The sequence below is a fragment of the Macaca mulatta genome, chromosome 15 (genome assembly GCF_049350105.2).
Source record: "Macaca mulatta isolate MMU2019108-1 chromosome 15, T2T-MMU8v2.0, whole genome shotgun sequence".
Classification (NCBI taxonomy): Eukaryota; Metazoa; Chordata; class Mammalia; order Primates; family Cercopithecidae; genus Macaca; species Macaca mulatta.
This window is the reverse complement of record NC_133420.1, coordinates 54,078,209-54,099,380: the sequence shown is the minus strand read 5'-3', so window position 1 is coordinate 54,099,380 and position 21,172 is coordinate 54,078,209.

Sequence of the window (21,172 nt, the reverse complement as noted above, 5' to 3'; positions counted from 1 at the left end):
TCAGCAAACTAACACAGGAATAGAAAACCAAACACTGCATATTCTCATTCATAAGTGGGAGCTGAACATTGAGAATGCATCAACACAGAGAGGGGAGTAACATACACCATGGCCTGGTGGGGAGTGGGAGTAAGTAGAGGGAACTTAGAGGACTGGTCAATAAGTGCAGCAAACCACAATCCACACATATACCCATGTAACAACCTGCACATTCTGCACATGCATTCTTTTTTTAAAAAAAAGAAATAAATTTTAAAAAGAAACAGACAATGAATGCTTTCTGCTTTTTGGAGAAATCTGCCAATATTCCCCAAGTGATGTGAATTAATTCTCTCAGGCTCCAGCAGAAGATATGTGGACCATTTGAGAAATGCCAGGGTGAAGCCTGTTGTATGTGTGAGTAAACCTAGCAAACCTATGTACATGGATAGAATGACAATTTCTCATTAGGTATAGAAAATTGTTCCTTGCTGCCTTGTAACTGGTATTTCTGAACACTCACACACTAATACATACGTGCGTGTGCATGCCCACCTTTCTCTGTTACAGTGCATTATCCACCCATTTCAGATTCATCCAAATCTTATTTATTGAGTAGTTACTCTGCACCTGGCATTGTCCTAGGCTAGAAGTACAACAATGTGATATCTTGATATGGTACTCAACACACAGAGTCATCTGCTGACACCTGTAGCAAACTTAACTCACCAATGTAATTATTTTCCCTTACAGCCTACAATGTACAATTGATCAAACACTTCCAATACCAATTCAGTATTAATTCATTCACTCATTCATTAATTCATCATTTGCTCAAATACTTGCTGAACACCAACTATTTGTTAAGCACCATCTGGAAGCATCACCCTAGACTATAATTTGACAAACTTAGAACTAAAAAATGCAACAATTTCTAGTTACAACCTTCCATTATGATTTGTTTTGAAGATAAATTCTCTGAGGAGTACCATACTTAAGGTTGCTTTAATCACAATAGTGTGAATAATGTTTTGCTCAGTAATTGAATGAAGAGTTTTGATTTGAAGCCTTTGCAGCTTCCCTAGAATTAGCCTATTTGAATTTCCAAGTTCTTGCCATTTTTCCTTTTCTACTTTGATTTCTTCACAAGGTGATGTGCGACTGAGGTGGATGTGAATATTCACTTGTCCCTTCAATTAAAAGTGCAAGGTTATCCCAGAGTTACATAGTATTATATATCTGTGGAATATAGAGATCTAAAAGCCCTTTATGTTATTGTTCTCACAAATTGTACTAATATTTTGATGAGAGGCCAATTGGGCCAAGTTAAAATATCAATTATTTATCATTAATTTTATTTTACGCAAAAAGTCGGGTGTGAGTTTCCACTCAACTGAGGCGACATAGGACCCCAAGACAGAAGCCTGACAGATGCAGAATAATGTGACGATCCCAGGCTCAGAAGGGAGGGAGGAAGAAAGGAGCTTCGAAAACAGTGACAAGAGTATATTGAAAATAGAGAGAAAGTAGCTTCTGGGTCCTTCTTAGCAAATCCAAAAAGGGCAGATAATTTCTGCTTGTGATCTACAAAGTATAAGAAAGCTTGTGAGCATTAGAATTGGATTCTTTTGTAATACTGCAATACGACAAGTGGTTTAAATAATTTTACCTTCCAAATGTAATGTCATATAGATAGGAAAAAGGCTTTAAAGAAATATTCCACAATGTTATCTTTGTAACTAACCCAGAAAGAAGAGATCACTAGATACTCTCCCTTGCTCTTGAGTTCTCTGTTGTCCACAATGTGCATGTTTTGATCTAATAAGAAAAAAAATCAATACTCATTTTAAAATGAAATGCTCTCTTATTTTCCTGTCTTCAGAAATAATCACTTTCCAGTTTTGAGCAGGACTAAGTTTATAGCAAAGGAAATTTGTTTTTTAGTTTTAAGTGAGCTTGTAACTGAAATCGTGCAAAGTTTATAGCAAAGGAAAATTTTTTAGTTTTAAGTGCGCTTGTAACTGAAATCATGCCTTCCATTTCAATTTCTCTCCTAAAAATGGAATGCAGAGATGTTTGATTTGGGAAATATATTTGTCAGCTATTCCCAAGACTAAGCATTTTGTGATGCCCCTCCCTTTTTAACAGCAAAATAATATTAACACTTCCCAACAGCCCATTCTTATCAGGGATTAATTGGCTTTACCTCTACTGCCACCAGTTCCTGGTAAACAGAAAAAGAAGTAAATAAATAAAAATACCACGAATTCAGATAGGTAAATACCACCTACCTCCACTACAGGATGTGGTATGGGTGACAGGATGTTTTTACAGCCTGTAAAAATGCAGAGGATATAGCTAAGAAAGTATTTCATGTGCAAAACATTGAAAAGGTACAGTGGTCTCAATGGACTAGAGCAACTGTTACCCAGGATATGGCAGTCTGACCCCTAAATCTCTTCATACTAAGATAACCATACGAAAATATCTGGAGATAAGCACATTAGCCTGGATTAGTTGCCTGCCAGGTCCCATAGGAAGGATCCTACTCATTCTCCAGAATCATGACCATGGGTGCTGATCCTCTTGACAACCTGCCCTGGCTCTGCTGTCAATTACCCTCCCTGCTGTATTACTTCTGTGCTTTATCCATGCTTCCGTTGCTGGTTTTACTCATAATCATTTCTTTATGTGACAATCTATCCAACTGTAAGCACCCCACATTTAGGAAAATATGTTTCCTGTGTTTCTGTCCTCAGGGACCAGCTCTGGAACTGCAACCTAATGATAATCAGTACACGTTCATACAATTGAGCTAAAATCTCTGAGGAATACTTCTGGTCTCCAGACCCACAGACCTACAGGCTACCACTTATTTAATAAGCTGTTGTACTGAACAGATGGATTTCAAACCCTAGAAATCCAGTTCTAGAGTATTCACTTTTAACCGCTAGGCTAGCCCGCCTCAAGATTTCACCTCTTAGGAAAAATAAGTAGAAGGCTTTGAAACATAATCTTTTTAAGCTACACACCTACGATTTCTTAGGTCATGTTCTCTCACTTGAGATATCTTTATATTTTGAAGGATTTATCCAATTCATGCTGATATTGATAACACTGAATCATAATTACTAGTGTCTGCATTTCAAATCTTGACTATTCTCTCACCTTCCTATGAACCCTGTATAAGCTACTCACTCTGTGAGGCCCCTGCCTTGCAGTCTCACAACACGAATCTTTCGCAATCCTTGTAAGTGTTATACTTACAACAAAACTGTAACAGTCCAGTCACGGTAATATTCACACAGTAGGGATCTCAGAACATAGCCATAAAAGGCTGACTCTTTAATACTTTCTCACTGTGATGATTCACTCAGGACTGTCCCGTATGGTCTTTACTGCCTTGTACTCCAGCCACATCCTAAGACTTCAAGGTGGCACATGAATTAATGTTCCTTCCAAAATCCTATTAAAATGTTAGTACATAGAGGATAATCCATACATGGCTCCAATCTGAAAATGGGTCTATCAGTGATCAGAGATAGTAAGGAATTTTTATAATATGGAAAGCAGTAGCGATTATTTTGATAAAACCAGAACAGAGAAAGCAAAAAAGCCCAGAACACAAGTGAAGGAATCCATAGTTGAAGAGGAAGCTGTGGACAGAGACCCCCAACTCGGTCATGATGCAGAAGTCTAAGTAATTAGATAACTTTACAGAACAGCCAGACCAGTTATCCCTCTACTACCCATCCCACCACACACACACACACACACACACACACACACACACACACACACACACACACAGTGAGTCAGGCTGCAATCTGCCTTCTCAAACAAATAAAGGCCTTCTGCCTGGGCAAAGGTAAAATCTCTAATAATAGTGTTCCTGCCCCTGAGTTAAAGCTCTCTTTAAGGTGTCTGGCCTGTGTTTTCCCATTCATACAAATTGGGACAGGTTGACAAACTGTGCCCGTGAACAAAGAGCTTGAGTCATTACCCTGAGCAGTCTTGCCTGGAAACATTTACATGTGATGTTCCCTTGGCTTGGCATGTTCTTCACCTGATTTACACATGGCTTTCTTCTTTTTTCCTTTGGACCTCTGCTCAAACTGTCATCATACTAATAAAGCCTTCTATGACCCACCTATATGAAACAGTCACAAATCTTTCTCCATTCACAGCAGTATCTAGCCTCCTTACTCAGCTTTATTCTTACTATCTGAATTATTACTTTTATTTATTTGTTTACTTGGTGTCTCCCTCTACTAAAACATAAGCTTTGTGAGTGTAGGGAGTTGGTTTGTTCACTGCTGATTTTCTGGTGTTTATGACAGTATCTGGCATTCAGTAGGTATTCAACAAATAATTATTGACTATATGAATGAATGAACCCAGGAATATGACAAGAAAGCTCAAGATGCCAGCTGTTTTGTGGGTAAAACAAAAGGCCTAAAATAGTGTAAAAATTCACAGGGCTCTGAGAATAACTCTTAATATTTTGAAGGTATATAGTTGTTATGCCCACCAAGAAAAGCAGAAGCATTTAGAATCTCCAGGAATAAAGAGATAAATGAAAGAACATCATAGTCCAAATATAAACTAAAATGCTAAACGCATTTTGACTGAAATGCGTCATGACTGAGCAATAAAGAGAGTGAAATAAAAAGGACTCTGTTTGACTTTTATGCTTAGCATATTCGGCCCCCAGTAGCACAGGTCTAGTGTCACAGAATTGCTGATTCTTATTTTCTCCTGTGTATCCCAGCCCACCAAAGTAAGAAGAACCTCCTAAGTAATGGCCGAGCAGATTGCTTCATTCTCAGACCTGACTATAAAGTTCCCAGTGGTGCAATCTTTATCTTCCCTAGTCCATGGCTTCTGCGGGAACTGCACTACGAGTATGTACTCACTAGCCACGTGTGGCTATTTAATATTAGTGAAGTGAAAATTACATAAAGCTAGTTCCCTTTCTAAACACAGTAGCACCCTTTTTTTTTTTTTTTTTTTTTTTTTTTTTGAGATAGGGTCTCACTCTGTCACCCAGGCTGGAGTGTAGTGATGCAATCTTGGCTCACTGCAACCTCTGCCTCCTGGGTTCAAGGGATTCTCATGCCTCAGCTTCCCAAGTAGCTGGGATTATAGCTGTGCACCACCACGCCCGGCTCATTTTTGGTATGTGTTTTTGGTAGAGATGGGGTTTCACCATGTTGGCCAGCCTGGTCTCAAACTCCTGATCTCAAATGATCCACCTGCCTTGGGCTCCCAAAGTGCTGGGATTACAGGTATAAGCCACCGCGCTCAGCCACTAGCCACATTTTGAGTACTCAATAGCCACAAGTGGCTCATGACTACCATCACATAGATAGATAGATGGATACATACATACATACATACATACATAAAATTGAACAGTGAAGAAACAGAACATGTCCATCATTGAAGAAACTGCTATTATTCCAACAAATGATGGAGAACAGTAGAAAAAAATGAGTCAAAAAAGATATGCAACAGTGCATCCTAGCATTTATACATAATTGGACAAGTAACATGTCTGCAGCTGCCAGTACCTTCTCAGGCAGGGAAGCCTGGATATTACATGTTTATACAAAATCACAAGCCCATCTCCCCTTTGTTTCACACCACTGAAATTCTTGCTTAGAATCTAGCTCCATATTTATGGTATTTTGTGAGGCATTATAATAAGGATGAGAAATAATCTTCTGTTTCTGTTCTATTTTGGGTAGTAATCCTTAATAACGCTAAGGCTGCAGGATGTCCTTCCAAGTGTTTTGCAAAACATATTTCTGTGATCAAAATTATGTAAAAGTAGTGTTTATTTTCTAACTGTTGCTCCTGTTTCCTTGTATTATCCTTTGAATTTTCGAAGAGGCATATTCTCCTTCAGATTGATAGATTTAATTATTTCTAAAACACAATTGGAACTTGAAAATTAGAGATTATTTTATTATCGACTTTATTTCCCATCAAGATACTTTTCTTTCTCTACTAGGAATCACAATATTTGGTTCTCTACTGAATAACATTTGCATAATAATAATTTTGTAAATGTAGCTTATTAATCTTTTAAAAGCTAAACCATAGAGAAAGCATTGAAGGTAATGATAATTATAGAAGGGAATTCAAAGCCAGGCTGGTAGCTTAAAATCATCCACAGAAATAGTAAAATGCTACAGACCAGCCCTCTGCTTCCTCCACCACTGAGTCCATTTATCATCAAACCACTGGGCCTGAGGCTTTGCAAGTTTGTAATTTTATGATTTAAATGGTAAATATCAAAGAAAAACCTATATTATGACAAAGACAGAAACAGAGATTTACATATATATTACTTAGAGTAAGAAATGAAACCAATAGAAGAATCAAGTAACAATATAAACAACAAAAGTAGGAGGGAGGTAGTAATACAAGTCAACCAAATTCCTCATCTTTCATAGGCAAAGTTTATAGTTACTATGTAAAACTGATAAATTGAGAAAAGTAGATTTCAGCATACTGTTTAGAATCGTTCTGTTAGCAGAAGGTTTAGGGAAAGAAGACGGAAGTAAATTTCTTTTCATTTAATATTTCTTCATACTGTCTGAACTTTTATTACATGCATATTTCAACAAATCTAAAATTTCCAAAATAAGACACATATTAACTGCCATATTGACATCATTCCACCAAATCTTCCATATGAATATGTAAACTGTGATTGATCTGAAACTGTTAAAGGAAAATAAAGGAACAAAAACATTTATTACATACATGCCATGTGTACTGTTCTAGGAGTTTCTATATTCATTAATTCTTAACTGTTAAACCCTCTAATGTCCCTGTGAAGCAGATATTATGCAAGAGCACTCTTGAAATTTAGCAACCTGCAAAGAGAAGGGTTGTATTTGGGGCAGATTTTTATACAGTCCCTACAAAAATGGGGACACTCAATGTTAACTGTGTACAAAACTGACTTTATCAGTGATGTTAGATGTGGAACTACATTTCCCATTGAGGATTCCTTCATTCTTGTTAAAGAATAAAGACTGTGAGATGTGAATAGAAGGGGAAAGTATATTATCGTTTGATCATGCTTGCTTGGCCACAGGTGGGCAAGTAGATTGACCTGTCCATCCAAGCTGAGTAATTCTTCACTCCTTCACTTTTTGTTTATGACTTTATTTCTTCATCCTTGGCAAGAGCAGAAAGTAAATCATGGCATTTCTTGGCTGAAAGGCAGTGAAACAGCTGTGACCCTTGAGATATTGTTTACTTTACTGCCTCCTGATACACACTCAGTCACTTTTGTTGGACATGCTTGATGGCTTTCGTTCCTACAGTTGGCTGTTCCGTCTGCTCCACCAATTGATGAAGAAGCTGCATTAAGCTACATTTATTAGTTCATTCATTAAAAATTTATGAGCACCTACTGTCTGCCAGATACTGAGGCAGTTGCAAATAGGAACAAATCAGGAATCCTACTCTTAAGGACCTAACAGTGTAGTAAGGGAAAACAGATATGTAAATACTAATCATTACACAGCAAGAATGAGTACTAAAAGAGGTGTGCATAATATAAAAACAGAGAAAAAAATACGTTCGTATGGGAGAAAAGTGGAGAGAGGCTGGATACAGGAAGGTTTTACAAACACAGTGACATTTAATGTATATCTTTGGGGTAAGTAATGGTCAGGCCTAAAGGCTTCATGACACAGTAAAAAATAATGCCCCAAACTCAGTAACTATGGCACAGTCATGGGACATAAAAGGTAGTAGGTTGATTGGATGTGGTGATGTGTCACCCAGATCACTACTTTAGAACCAAAGCATTAATGCCAACTACCAGATGAAGACTCAAAGCTGAATCTTTTCCGTGGAAATTGCATTCTCCCAAAGCCCCCTCAACCAAGAGTATGCTTCCATCCTCAGAGGTAACATAATTCATCTGATTTATCAATTTAGGGATGCAAAACCTTTCCTTAGTTGCAAGGTAATTATGACAGGCCATCTGACTTCCAGAGCTACCCATATGTGGGAAGCTGAAAAACTGCTCCCTAAAGACATTACATCCTAATCCCTAGAACCTGTTAATGTTATTTTATATGGAAACTGAGTCTTCACAGATATGATTAAATTGTTTTGAGATTGGGAGATGATCCCAGATTCTCAGCGTGGTTCCTAAATGCAATCCCATGAAGAGAAGGCGATTTGAGGACAGAGGCAGAGATCAGAGTGATACAGCCACAAGCCAAAGAATGCCAGCCACCACCAGAAGAGGAAAGGAATGGCTTATCCCCTAGAGCCTTGACAGGGGAGATAGCTCTAGCAACACCTTAACTGTGATTCAGCGATACTGATTTCAGGCTTCTGGCCTCTAGAACTTTGAAAGAAAAAAAGTGTGCTGTTTGAAGTCACCCAGTTTGAAGGGATTTGTTACAACAGCCACAGGAAATGAGTATTCCCTGGGATCAGCTGAGGCTTTCTGACAATTACATTTCAGTTCAACTTCTCTTTCTGCCAATCCTGTGAAACAAACTAAGCCAAGTCTAAGTAGTCATTCTCTTAGGCTCTAGCTTTTTGTGGCTTAGGTCAAAACTTGAGGATATGTAAGAATTTGTCAAGAAGAAGAATGTGATAGGTAAATGTATGTATCAATTTGACTGGGCTAATAAGGGATACTTGGATAGCTGGTAAAACATTATTTCTAGGTGTGTCAGTGAGGGTGTTTCTGGAAGAGATTAGCATTTGATTCTGTAGACTGAAAAATGAAGATTGCCATCACCAAAACCAATGGGCATCATCCAGTCTGTTGAGGGCCCAAATAAAACAAAAAGATAGAGGAAGAGCAAATTTTCTCTCTCTGCTTGAGCTGGGACAGCCAGATTCTCCTACCCTCAGACATCAGCATTCCCGAGTCTTAGGTCTTCGACGCAGACTGAGACACCATCATCTCCCCTGGTTCTCAGGCCTTCGGTCTTGTACTAGAACAACTCTCCTGGCTTTCCCGGTTTTCCAGCTTACAGATGGCAGATCTTCGGAATTCTCACCTGCCATAATCATGTGAGCCAATTCCTCATAATAAATATTTTTTCTATATACAGTACCTATATATATTCTATTGGTTCTGCTTCTTTGGTAAACTCTAGAGAAAGGGGCAATGGTCAGGGAAGGAACAATGTATAAAAGCATGAGAGAACCCAGTGAATTTGAAGCAGCTCTGGGTCATTTAGGGCACAGATGTTATGGTGAGCCTCACATGTTGAAGCTATGCTCACGGCATCCTTATGGCCTAATTTCTTATTTTGTTTTTTACTTCTATCAAGCCCAAACCTGACACTAGAAGAGTGGGCCCACCTCATGCAAGGCTTTTCATTTTATGTTTGGATATTATTCTAAAAGCAGTGGGGGTAATATTGAGCAACTGTTTTAGCATGATCAGATTGTGTGTTTTAAGATCATTCATCTGCAGTGTGTAAGCAGGAGTGAAGCAAAGAAGAGCAGAGGTAACAGGAGTACAATGAATGACAAGTGCAACGGGGAACAAGGACACATGAACTCGGTATGTGTTTTGTGGACATTAAAAGGAAACAACTTCAGAAAACACCTATGGTCACTTAGTGCTGACCTTGAGCCTCATAACTAAATGTTTAGAGGCTAAAAATGTGAGAGGGAGACAATAGTTCTGAGGACAATGTATCTTTGATTATGGCTGGCAGCAAGTTGTAGGGATCTGGATCATTTGCCTGGCTTTGAATAAGCTCTGCCACTTATTCATAAAATGTTATCATTAAGCAAGTTTTATGAACTCTGCATTTTTCACATCTGTATCATAAAGATAGTGCTGATACTTATCTTATGGGGGTTATTGTGGTAATTAAATGCATTAACATATGTAAAGTACCGAGAAGAATACTTGGCACATAGAAAATGCTTAATAACATTAGGTATTATTAGTGCAGTGGTTGCCTCAAATGTTTTATAGTAAGGAGAGCTGCTTTTCATTTATCAGAGCCCTGAAATCTCAGGAACTGGTAAGGAGCAAAGAATATGTTTATTAAAGTTGCTGATTAAAGTCGGAAGAGATACATCGATACCAGAAACTTCACCTCCTGCCCCTCTCCTATTCTAACTTCCTTCTCCTCCTTCCCCAGTGAGAATGGTAAGCTAGGCAAGGAAATGCTATTTGCTTAGAGCTAAATGGGGTATCCATTGTCATCTTGGCAAATCACCCATCTAAAATTGAGTTTATAATACTGCTAGTCTCATCCTTTGGTTCCAGCACTGGACTTGAACACCTTCAGTAATCAGAAATACAAACAGTCCTCAGCCTCATAAATTCCCAGTCTAGTGGAGGACACAGCCCAAAACGAACAATTATGTACTTATATAACAGTACAATAAATGGTATAATAGAAGCTGACTTGAGGGTGCTAAGGGAGCGAAGAGGAAAGAACTAATTCAGCTTGGGGACGCAGGCCAGGTTTCACAATACAATTTATCTGTGATGAATCTTAGAGAATGAAGCTTTTCTTGCCAGGCGGAGAAGTTGGGACAGGCATACTTGATCAAAATAGGAACAGCCAACAAAGTCACAGAGGCTGGAAGGAGCCCAGCTTGTTTGGAAAATGTTGGTAGCTGGAACATAGCTTGAGCAGTGCGAGGAAGGGTGGCAGCTTGGCAAAGGAAGTAGGCTGAAAATTCTACAAAACAATGCCAAGGTCTTCACAACTATCCTGAAGTTAAAGAGAGAGTCTGAAGATTCTTAAAAGAAGAGAAACATAATCAGATTGGGGGTTAGTAAATTTCTGTGGTAGTACTATGGATGGAAAAGAGCAAAACTATTGCAAAGCCTCCTGAATAGAATGAGGAAGTAAAGTCTCTTTGAAACACAAAACTTAAAACCACAGTGATAGAGCCTATATTATATTAATATTTAAAATGCAAGACCCAAAATAAAAGGTCACTAAATGCTCTCCTCAGGATTCTGCATAAAACTAACGAATTTTTCAGTTGCCCCCAAATTTTCTATTTATTTATATTTTCTTTATGTTTATTTCACTCTGAAGCACCACTGTATAGACACACAACTTCAGAAGACATGCTTGTCTTTTAGGCCAAAACAAATAGAGAAGTGAAAAGATCAAACCAAGAAAACTGGTCTTGTTTTGTTTTTAACGTGAATGGCTAGAAAGGCAAAGTGTATATTGTCTGAAAAGAATTGCACTATCAATCTCTACAAATGTTTCTGTTCCTGTGAAAAATCAGTGCACATTACTCAACATATGTGCCCATCAATCTCTACCAGCTTGAGCTGAGGGTGAGTCTGATAAAATTTCCCAAAAGAATAATATGTGCTAAAATGTCACTTCCTAAAACTGAAGATTTTAATTCACAAAGGTAAATTTAAGGCACAAATTTGGAATTAAAACAAAACAAAAACTTAGTCAATATGCAATATATTTTGGAAGTAAACTGTATTAATAGCATTTCGTAAGTTTTTCTTTTCCTGAAGTTATTAAGTGTTCAAATAATATTTAGTGCTTTTTTTGTTATAAATGGACTGCATGCTTATAGTAAAACACTCACAATTAAAGTATAAAGGGGAAAATAAAAAATCATTCATAAGGCCAGACCCAGAAATGTCCATCATAAATATTTTATACAATCCTTCCATTCATGCACATATATAATATATTTATCACTTATTTGTATTCATTTAAATTATGCCATGAGCATTTTCCTATAATATTCAATATTCTCTGAAAACAATATTTTAATAGCTGTATAATATTATGCCACATTTCTAGTCCATAAATTATGTAACTATTAACTTACAATTGAGCTTTTTGGTTGCTTCCAATTTTCTGTATTTTAAGAATTCTGCAACGTTCGTTCTTGAAAATAAATCATTCTTCACATCTCCACATCTTTTGTGATTTCCTAAGGGCAAAATCTTAGAACTGGAATCATTGGGTCAAAGTGTAAGTTACATTGTTAAAACTTTTGCCACTGACTGCCAAATTGCTTAGGGGCAGGTTTAGAACTGGAATTGTTGGGTCAAAGTATAAGTGACATTGTTAAAACTTTTGCCACTTACTGCCAAATTGCTTCGGGGGCAGGTTTTGCTAATATGTAGTTGCACTGGGAATGCATAGCTAGACAGACAAAAAACATGGTATATAATTAAGAACTACTTTCCCTTATTAAATGTAAAGTGGGATGTTTTCATAATATTTACTGGACAATTACATTCTATGAACTGTTTCCCCATGTCCTATTACAGGTTTCCTATTGAAAGGTCTGTCTTCTTCATCTTCTTCCTCTTTTAAATTAAGGGGGAAGGGGAGTTTTCTTTGTATTACAGATACTTCAGGATGCTCAGGAATACCCCTAAAGTGGAAAATGTGGGCTTTCCTTTTTCTTTGCATGCTGGTGAGGGTGTTTGGTCTAGACGCTAGATCATATTGCCTGTGGAAACACACTTAAGGACACCCTGGTTAAGATCAAGGCCACCAAGCACACGATAATCATATTATGCTCATATTTTAGCCTCCTTGTCATATTTTTTGTAATATTTTCCCCATATTTTGTTTGCCTTATTTTATTATCTTCTTTGAAATAAAAATATACTTTATATTGCAGTGTAATAAAATTTAATATTTCCTTTAGAAAATATGCCTGTTTTTGTTTCCTTGCACAAAATTATAGCTATATGTATTAAATATATCTCTCTCATTTTAAGTAAATGAAATAATCACGAATGCACTAATGTTTCTTGTATAATTGTTTTATGCTTTACTTTTTGTTTTACTTTGTAGTTTTTGCTTTATTTAAATAATGTTTATACTGGGGTTCACTTTGGTTAACTGTATAAATATCTTTTCTTCACACCTGTAATCCCAGCATTTTGTGGGGCCGAGGCAGGCGGATCATGGGGTCAGCAGATCGAGAACATCCTGGCTAACATGGTGAAACCCCTTCTCTACTACAAATACAAAAAATTAGCCGGGCATGGTGGCGGGCCCCTGTAGTCCCAGCTACTTGGGAGGCTGAGGCAGGAGAATGGCATGAACCCAGGAGGTGGAGCTTGCAGTGAGCCCAGATTGCGCCACTGCACTCCATCCTGGGCGACAAAGAGAGATTCCGTCTCAAAAAGAAAGAAAAGGCTTTCCTTCAAAACACTTAAACATCTTTTTCAACACCAAGCTTCACTGACTATACTTATTGCCATATTTAAGGTCTTTGCTGAAGGTTTTTGGAAATTGTCCTAAAATTAAAAGGAGAGTGGTAGTGTTGGTAAAGGTATAATCAGGGAGTGGGAGTCTTTCGCTCCTTGCTGTAGCTAGTTTTCCCCTTGAGTATGGAGAATTTGAAAGGTTACACAAATTTTGCCACTTCAAAGATTATATTCATTCTGAGGACCTCTCCTATTTATTTTGAAATTCATATTACCCTTACTAACATTTCTAATTAACTAGTACCTTAGCTGAATTATGCTGAGTTTTGTTTAATCCATGTTTGTGGTTGTATTACTAGACATCTTATATTAACTTGAAAATAAATTTTGCCTAATATTAATTGCCTCTAAGAATTAGTGTAAGAGTGTGTTCATTTTGGGAGCAGAACATTATCAGTTTACCCCCTACCCTGCACTTAAATTATGCCTTTCCTGGGTTTTTCCTTTTAGTTCTGTTGGTTACCCTAACAATTTTTAAATAGTACTTCAAGTAGCCGATGAGGTAAATACCCCTTCATTTTTTAAATTTAACTATTTCTTTCAGTTTACTCTTAAAATCTGTAAATTTGAAAAGTCAGTAAAGTCCCTAAGGGGTATTGATTGCAATATATAAATTAATTTATAAAAAGTAACAAGAACCTCTTTACATTATGGAGTTTTCTTATGTAGGAATATAAATTCAAATATTCCCTGGATAAAGTTTTGACAGACCTTGATATTGGACTTATATTTTTTTCAACAGCAAAATTGCTCACTTTTAGTTAAAATAAATGTTACAAATAATTGTGAAAAAATAAATTTCACAACTAAGTATACAGAAAAGTAACATGTATACTTTATACGGAAATCCACATACAAATTTAGTTGATTAGATGCCAGTCATGGAACTGGCAAAACTGAGAACTTGGTGTTATGCATATTTTAAAGGTTTACAACCTGAAATCAATAACACAAAATTCAGTCTCTTTAATGGGCATTTAAGAAAATTAAATAAATCCCTGAAACAGTACAATATAGAGCTCACAAACTATTACAGTTACCAAATATTTTTTAAAATGTTATGTGCCTTTGATTCTCAAATATGCTAGTGTGTAGTTATCTTTATAAGTGGTTGGGAGAGAAAACTATGGTGAGAAAGATAAGTGGAAATGACAGACGAAGGCATTATGCTGTTACACTAAAAGACATTGCCAGAGGACACTTTGGAAATCACTTGTTGAAAGAGATTTTGAATGCTTCTCTTCATATACTGTAACTTAAATAACATTTTCTACCGTGACTAATTTTTAAAGTCTATGCATAACTTTGTTCCCTACACATAAAAGAGAAATTTAGTTTTCACTCAGAATTAAAGCAGATTTTCCTTATTCTTGAAACCCAGTCATACCCCCCTGTGAGGGCTGGCAACTCCCATTATTGACACCACAAAGGCCTCTGCTCACACCTCGGATCTCGCAGAGGCGTTTGAACCAGAGCAAACTCCATCTTGAGTAGGGGCTAGGTAAAATAAGGCTGAGACCTAATGGGCCTGCATTCCCAGATAGTTAAGGCATTCTAAGTCACAGGATGAGACAGGTCAGCACAAGATACAGGTCATAAACACCTTGTTGATAAGACAGGCTGCAGTAAAAAAGCCAGCTGAAACCCACCAAAACCAAGAGTGACCTCTGGTCATCCTCACTGCTACAGTCTCGCCAGCACGGTGACTTTTTACAAATGCCATGGCAGCATCAGGAAGTTACTCCATATGGTCTAAAAAGGGGAGGTATGAATAATTCACCCCTGGTATAGCATATCATCAAGAAATAACCATACAAATGGGCAACCAGCAGCCCCTGGGGATGCTCTGTTTATAGAGTAGCCATTCTTTTATTCCTTTACTTTACTCTGTGAACTTGCCCTGAATTCTTACTTGTGCAAGATCCAAGAACCCTCTCTTGGGGTCTGGATCTGGACTCCTTTCCTGTAACAGATCTGTTGTTTGCTGTGGTTCTAACAGTTACACCACAGAAGCAGCGACACACCAGAATGTATGCATACAAAACCAAACAAAACGACAAGCATTGAAAAAATCACAATGCTGAATTTACACAAAGTACAATGTCTACACTGTGTTTGCTATTGAGAGATGACAACATGCTGGCAGATCTCGCTCACTCTCAGCGCCTACGCGGCCTCAGCATCCGCTCTGGCTGCACTCCAAGAGCCCCTCAGCCCACCGCTGTGCTGTGGGGGCCCCTCTCTGGGGCTGGCCAAGGCCGAAGCCGGATCCCTCTGCTCACGGGGAAGTGTGGAGGGAGAGGCTGTGGCTGGAGCTGCAGCGCTGGCATGCCTGTGCCGGTTCCGGGTGGGCGTGGGTTCCGTGGGCCCCACACTCCTCCTGGCTGGCGGGAGCCTGCTGGGATACAAACTCCCTCCGGGCTGCTAGAGTACCTAGGCTAGGTGACGGAAAGTCCTGGGTTGAGTGCCATTGAGAGGTGAAACCAGCTGGGCTTCTGCGTGGGGTGGGGACCTGGAGAACTTTTGTGTCTAGCTAAGGGTTTGTAAATGCACCAATCAGCGCTCTGTGTCTAGCTAGTCAGTAGGGGACTTGGAGAACTTTTGTGTCTAGCTGAAGGATTATAAATGCACCAATCAGCGCTCTGTGCCTAGCTAAAGGTTTGTAAACACACCAATCAGCGCTCTGTCAAAACGGACCAATTAGCTCTCTGTAAGATGGACCAATCAATAGGAAGTAGGTGGGGCCAGATAAGGGAATAAAAGCAGGCTACCCTCCCCCCCCCAACCAGCAGTGGCAACCCACTTGGTCCTTTTCCACGCCCTGGAACTTTGTTATTTTCCTTTTTGCAATAAATCTTGCTGCTGCTCGCTCTTTCGGTCCATGCCACCTTTAAGAGCTTAACACTGACTGTGAAGGTCTGCCGCCTTGCTTCTACAGCGAGACCACGACCCCACCGGAAGGAACGAACAACTCCAGACACTCCACCTTTATGAGCTGTAACACTCACTGCGAAGGTCTGCGGCTTCACTCCTGAGGCCAGCAGGACCAGGAGCCCAGCAGCAACAATGAATAACTCCAGACCAGCCACCTTTAAAAGCTGTAACACTCACCACCAGGGTCGGTAGCTTCACTCCTGAAGTCAGCAAGACCATGAACTCACCAGAAGGAAGAAACTTAAGACACATCTGAACATCTGAAGGAACAAACTCTGAACACACCATTTTTAAGAACTGTAACACTCACCACAAGGGTCCACAGCTTCATTCTCGAAGTCAGCGAGACCAAGAAACCACCAATTCTGGACACACTATCATAGTTATGTCTTTGTTCTTCATGTTCAGACTAGAGTAGGAATTTGTTGCTCCTGTTCTAAGGCAAGTTGCTGTTATTATGCTGTTTAAATCTTGTTATATTGTAACAACTAATATTTTCACATTTGTTCATGCTCTACTGTAGACTCGATAAAATGACAATCTGTTGCCAAGGACAAATTTCAATTTATTTATCCTTCTCTCAAACCGGCCCCTTAGTCCATATGGAAGCCCCCAGATCTTAAGCATAAAGATTGCGGTTGGAACGGCAAAACCTGGACTTCACAGTTGAAGTAAAGATAACAAGCCAACAATCAGGCACAAATTGTTCGAAGCCACTTGAATATTTACTTTGCCTTGATGATTTTCCTCTTAATACTGGAAATAAGAAAGCTTCCCTAAGAAAGCAAACAGCGACATATGGCTTTAAGACCAAGAGTCACCCAGGGCAATCTCTCCAACCTGTTCCCCACACGGTGAACATTCCAGCCCCAGAGCAGTTTGAGGGGCATAGTCAGTGCTTAACAGGGGCAATCAGGCGTGGGGTGTTGACTGCACACACTTGTAAAGAGTCACAGCTTGTCACTGGTCATTGCTAGAAACTGCACTTAGACATTTTGGATGCACCCCCTTGGGGTTGAATAGGAATCTGTAGTAGATGCCATATGCACAAATCACAATGACAGCATTTGACTCTGTTCCAAAGGCACAAATGCATGGCAAACCGGAAGGAATCTGATAGTTGGAAAAATTCCACTTGGAACTGAAGTATTCTGGAAGAATGCTGGCTCTAGTTTGAACACCGAACTTTTTGGATTTTCAGCAGCGAAAAAAAAATATGTACTCTGCCATGGTCATCAGATACTCATATGAGGGAAGCTTCCTAATTGAAGTTGATGCGATAAATATTTGCCACTTGCGATCTTTTTCATAGTTCCTGGATAAAAGGCCCTGATATGGTAGCAAATATTCTTACAACGGTCTGTTTTTTTAAGATGTGGTTGCAATTCTTGTTCCCTACAGGTCGAGGGCCACCAGTTTAGGACGCCCTTGTGTGCAAGAAGGTCTACAGGTGGCTTCTTGGTGCAAGACCACAAGCTTCACACAACAAATGTGTGTGATGGGGGAGGTCGGGAGAGAGCTGTTAATATCTACTGGGACACAAGGCACAAAGGCCTTTAAGGTTAGAGCAGGTTTCCAAGACGTGTGACTGATGGACACTGCATATCCTTGTAAATAACTTAATCAAGGAACCCAAAACGACCACAATTCTATCTTGTCACAATTTGACCGCCTTAACTTCTGTAGAAACTTTCACTTCAGTAACAGTCTTTTTCTGATCATCCCAGATTGTCACTTTACCAGGAGGCTATTTTCAGCTTTTTCCCACCGGCCACTAAAGCAAGCTAAATAGCTATGGCAAAATAACATTTCAACATGGCCAACTCCTCCTTCTAAAAATTCTTGTTGTCCTCTCTTTCTTCTTTTAATGGATCAGCATTATAGATTTGGAATCCAGTTTCCATTCCATGTATACGCATCCGTGGTCCCTGTGGAAGCAGGGGTAGTGCCCTTGGTTGCGGTGGGGATTACACAGTAAGAGGTTCATGGCACCACTCAGGCGGGTCATGCCCTCCTAAGCCCTACCTGCTGCTAGGGGAGACCCGAAGGCTGGATCAGGCAGGGCTTTGCCAGGGAAGAAAGCGCTAGGCCGCAGTGTCTGATCTCAATGGAGCCTGCGGACCACTGAGCGCTCATCCACTTGCAGCCCTACAGGCAGGCACTAAGTGGTTTTTGTTACTATTGCTTTTAGATATGTTATATGTTAGATAAGGAAACGTTGTAGACATGAACATTCTTTACAAATTATGATGACATGATGCAAGGCAATTTTACTGGGATTTTTTTTGGAGGGGAGCATTGTGCCAGACTCATCATAAAGTTCATTTGAAAGAACAATTGTTTTGAGACTAATGTAAGAAAACGTGAAAAGAAAAACACAAAGAAAATGTAAAAAACAAAACAAAACAAAAAAACATGATAAAGGAGTACTTGCCCTATAGGGTAATAAAATGATTTATATAAAGCACCAGTAACTGATATGATGTGATACTAGTGTAGGAAGAGACAGAATAATGAAATGAATAGAAAGTCAAGAAATAGAACTATGTATATATAAATAATTTGTTATATAATAAAGGTGACATGAGATCTGCAGGGAAAGACTGGATAACTAATAAATGGTAATAATAGGGCAACCAGCTAATCATTACACCAAAATAATTTCCATATTGTTGAAAGATTTTAACATTTCTTTAAAAATCCACCAAAATATGTTTATGGAAAGAACATCCTAAGCAAATATCACTGAATTTCAGAAACAATAAACGCATGTGATTGATATGGTTTGACTATGTCCCGACCCAAATCTCAATTTGAATTGTATCTCCCAGAATTCCCACGTGTTGTGAGAGGGACCCAGAGGGAGATAGCTGAATCATGGAGCCTGGTCTTCTCCGTGCTATTCTTGTGATAGTGAATAAGTCTCACGAGATCTGATGGATTTATCAGGGGTTTCTGCTTTTGCATCTTCCACATTTTTCTCTTGCCACCACCATGTAAGAAGTGCCTTTCATCTCCTGCCATGATTTTGAGGCCTCCCCAGTCATACAGAACTGTAAGTCCAATTAAACCTCGTTTTGTTCCCAGTTTGGGATATGTCTTAATCAGCAGCATGAAAATGAACTAATATAGTAATAATTTTGAGTGGAAACAAAGAACACACAGAAACAAAATTTAATGAAGAAGAAAAGGAGAAATATCTCTTAAATAATGATCATTATATATGTGTATCCACCTGTACATATATATTTCCTGAAATCCAATGAGAAAAAGTAGAAAAAATAAAGAATCGAGTTTATCATGAAGAGGTTATATAAATGGCCAAAAAAATGAGAAAATCTTTGCACACATGTGACTGAGATTTAATAGTCTTAATGTACATAAAAATTTCTTAAATTCACTTCAAGAAAAGATGAAGAAGGAAGAAGGAATATGTCACAATGAAAATATATAGTCAAGAATCATATTAAAGTTTTCAACTTCAGTAGTAGCCAAAGAATGCAAATGAACAAGTTTTCACCTACCAAACTGACAAATATTTTAAGGTACAATAATAAATAATGTTTTCAAAAATACCATAAGTCATGCTGTTGCACTGCTGGTAAATTGCTACTGTGTTTCTGGAAAGAGATTTGGAGTGTTCTTCAAAAGCTTTAAAAAAAAGCAATGCTTTGTGAGATGACAATTTTCCATCTAGGAAGCTATCCAATGGAAGGAGCTATGAATGAATTTACAGATTTCTTTACATGAATGGACATCTCGTTATAATTTAGAAGACCAAAAAAAAAATTGGACACAATTTAAATGTGCAAATATTGGGTATTTATCAAGGACATTATTTCATTCTTTAAAGCCATACAAGGAATATGTTTGACAGAGGGATACTCATGTATTAGTCTTATGTAATATCAGATTATAAAACAATATACTTATGATGATATTTTTATACATAATGTTTTTGGCACTAATAATCTACCTTCCTACTGAGAATGCTGTTCTGTTTTTAAAGTCAAAGATGTGCAAGAGTGGAAAATAGTGGTGGGATTCCTCTCCGAAATGAAAGGTGAGTCTGTAAACATCCCTGATTCTAAGAACTGTCTACAAAGGAGTTAGGAAATGAAGGTTAGGGAATGCATTTTCAATACTATTTAAACGCCTCAGAACCTTTATCATTTATCCTTTTCAAAACTTGCCTAGCTGTTTTCCCATTGAAATCATCATTTAACAAATATTTATTCAGCACTTATTATGTGCCAGTTACTATTTCAAGTGCTAAAGTCATTGTTCTTATGTAGCATATATTCAGATACCCCGTGATAGATATAAAACAGTTAAATATATAATATGTCAGTGGTGATAAGTGCTATGAAGAAAGACAGAGTGAAGAAATAGAGAAAACAGCCTCTTTGTCTTTCTGCTATTGGGAAAAAAACCTAAAGGAGGTGAGGGAGTGGCTTATGCTGAGTTCAGGACAAAATGAGGAACACTGCAAGGAGAGATGACAGTAAGAGCAATGGCCCTGAGTCAGGAGTGTGGATGGTGGGGTGGGCACAGAAAGGAGATAAAAGAAGCTGGAATGGAGTGAGGTAATGCACAAATTTAAGAGAGAAAATTTAAGAGGTAACTGGGGGCCACATAACATAGTGAGATGGGGGTTATCAAGGAAATTCTTAAATTATGAAACTTTGTATCCACATTTTACAAGAAAGCAAGGAGCTGGACAGGCTCTCTACAGTTTTTCAGCAATCTCAAGGGAGGTGTATCCCCAAGGGCAATGACGACTAACAAGTGAACAAAACAGGGAGAATTTCAAAGGTCTATTGACCTGTATGAAAGATACATGGAAACAACTTAAAGCTAAGAAGGTGGGGCTGGGATTTCCTGGAGACCCAAAATATGGCTCAGAAATAATTTGCATTCTATCTATCTATCTGTCTATCTATCTATCCATCCATCCATCCATCCATCCACATATAAAAGCATATTCCTAAAAATACATTAGAAAATGCCAGTGGGGGC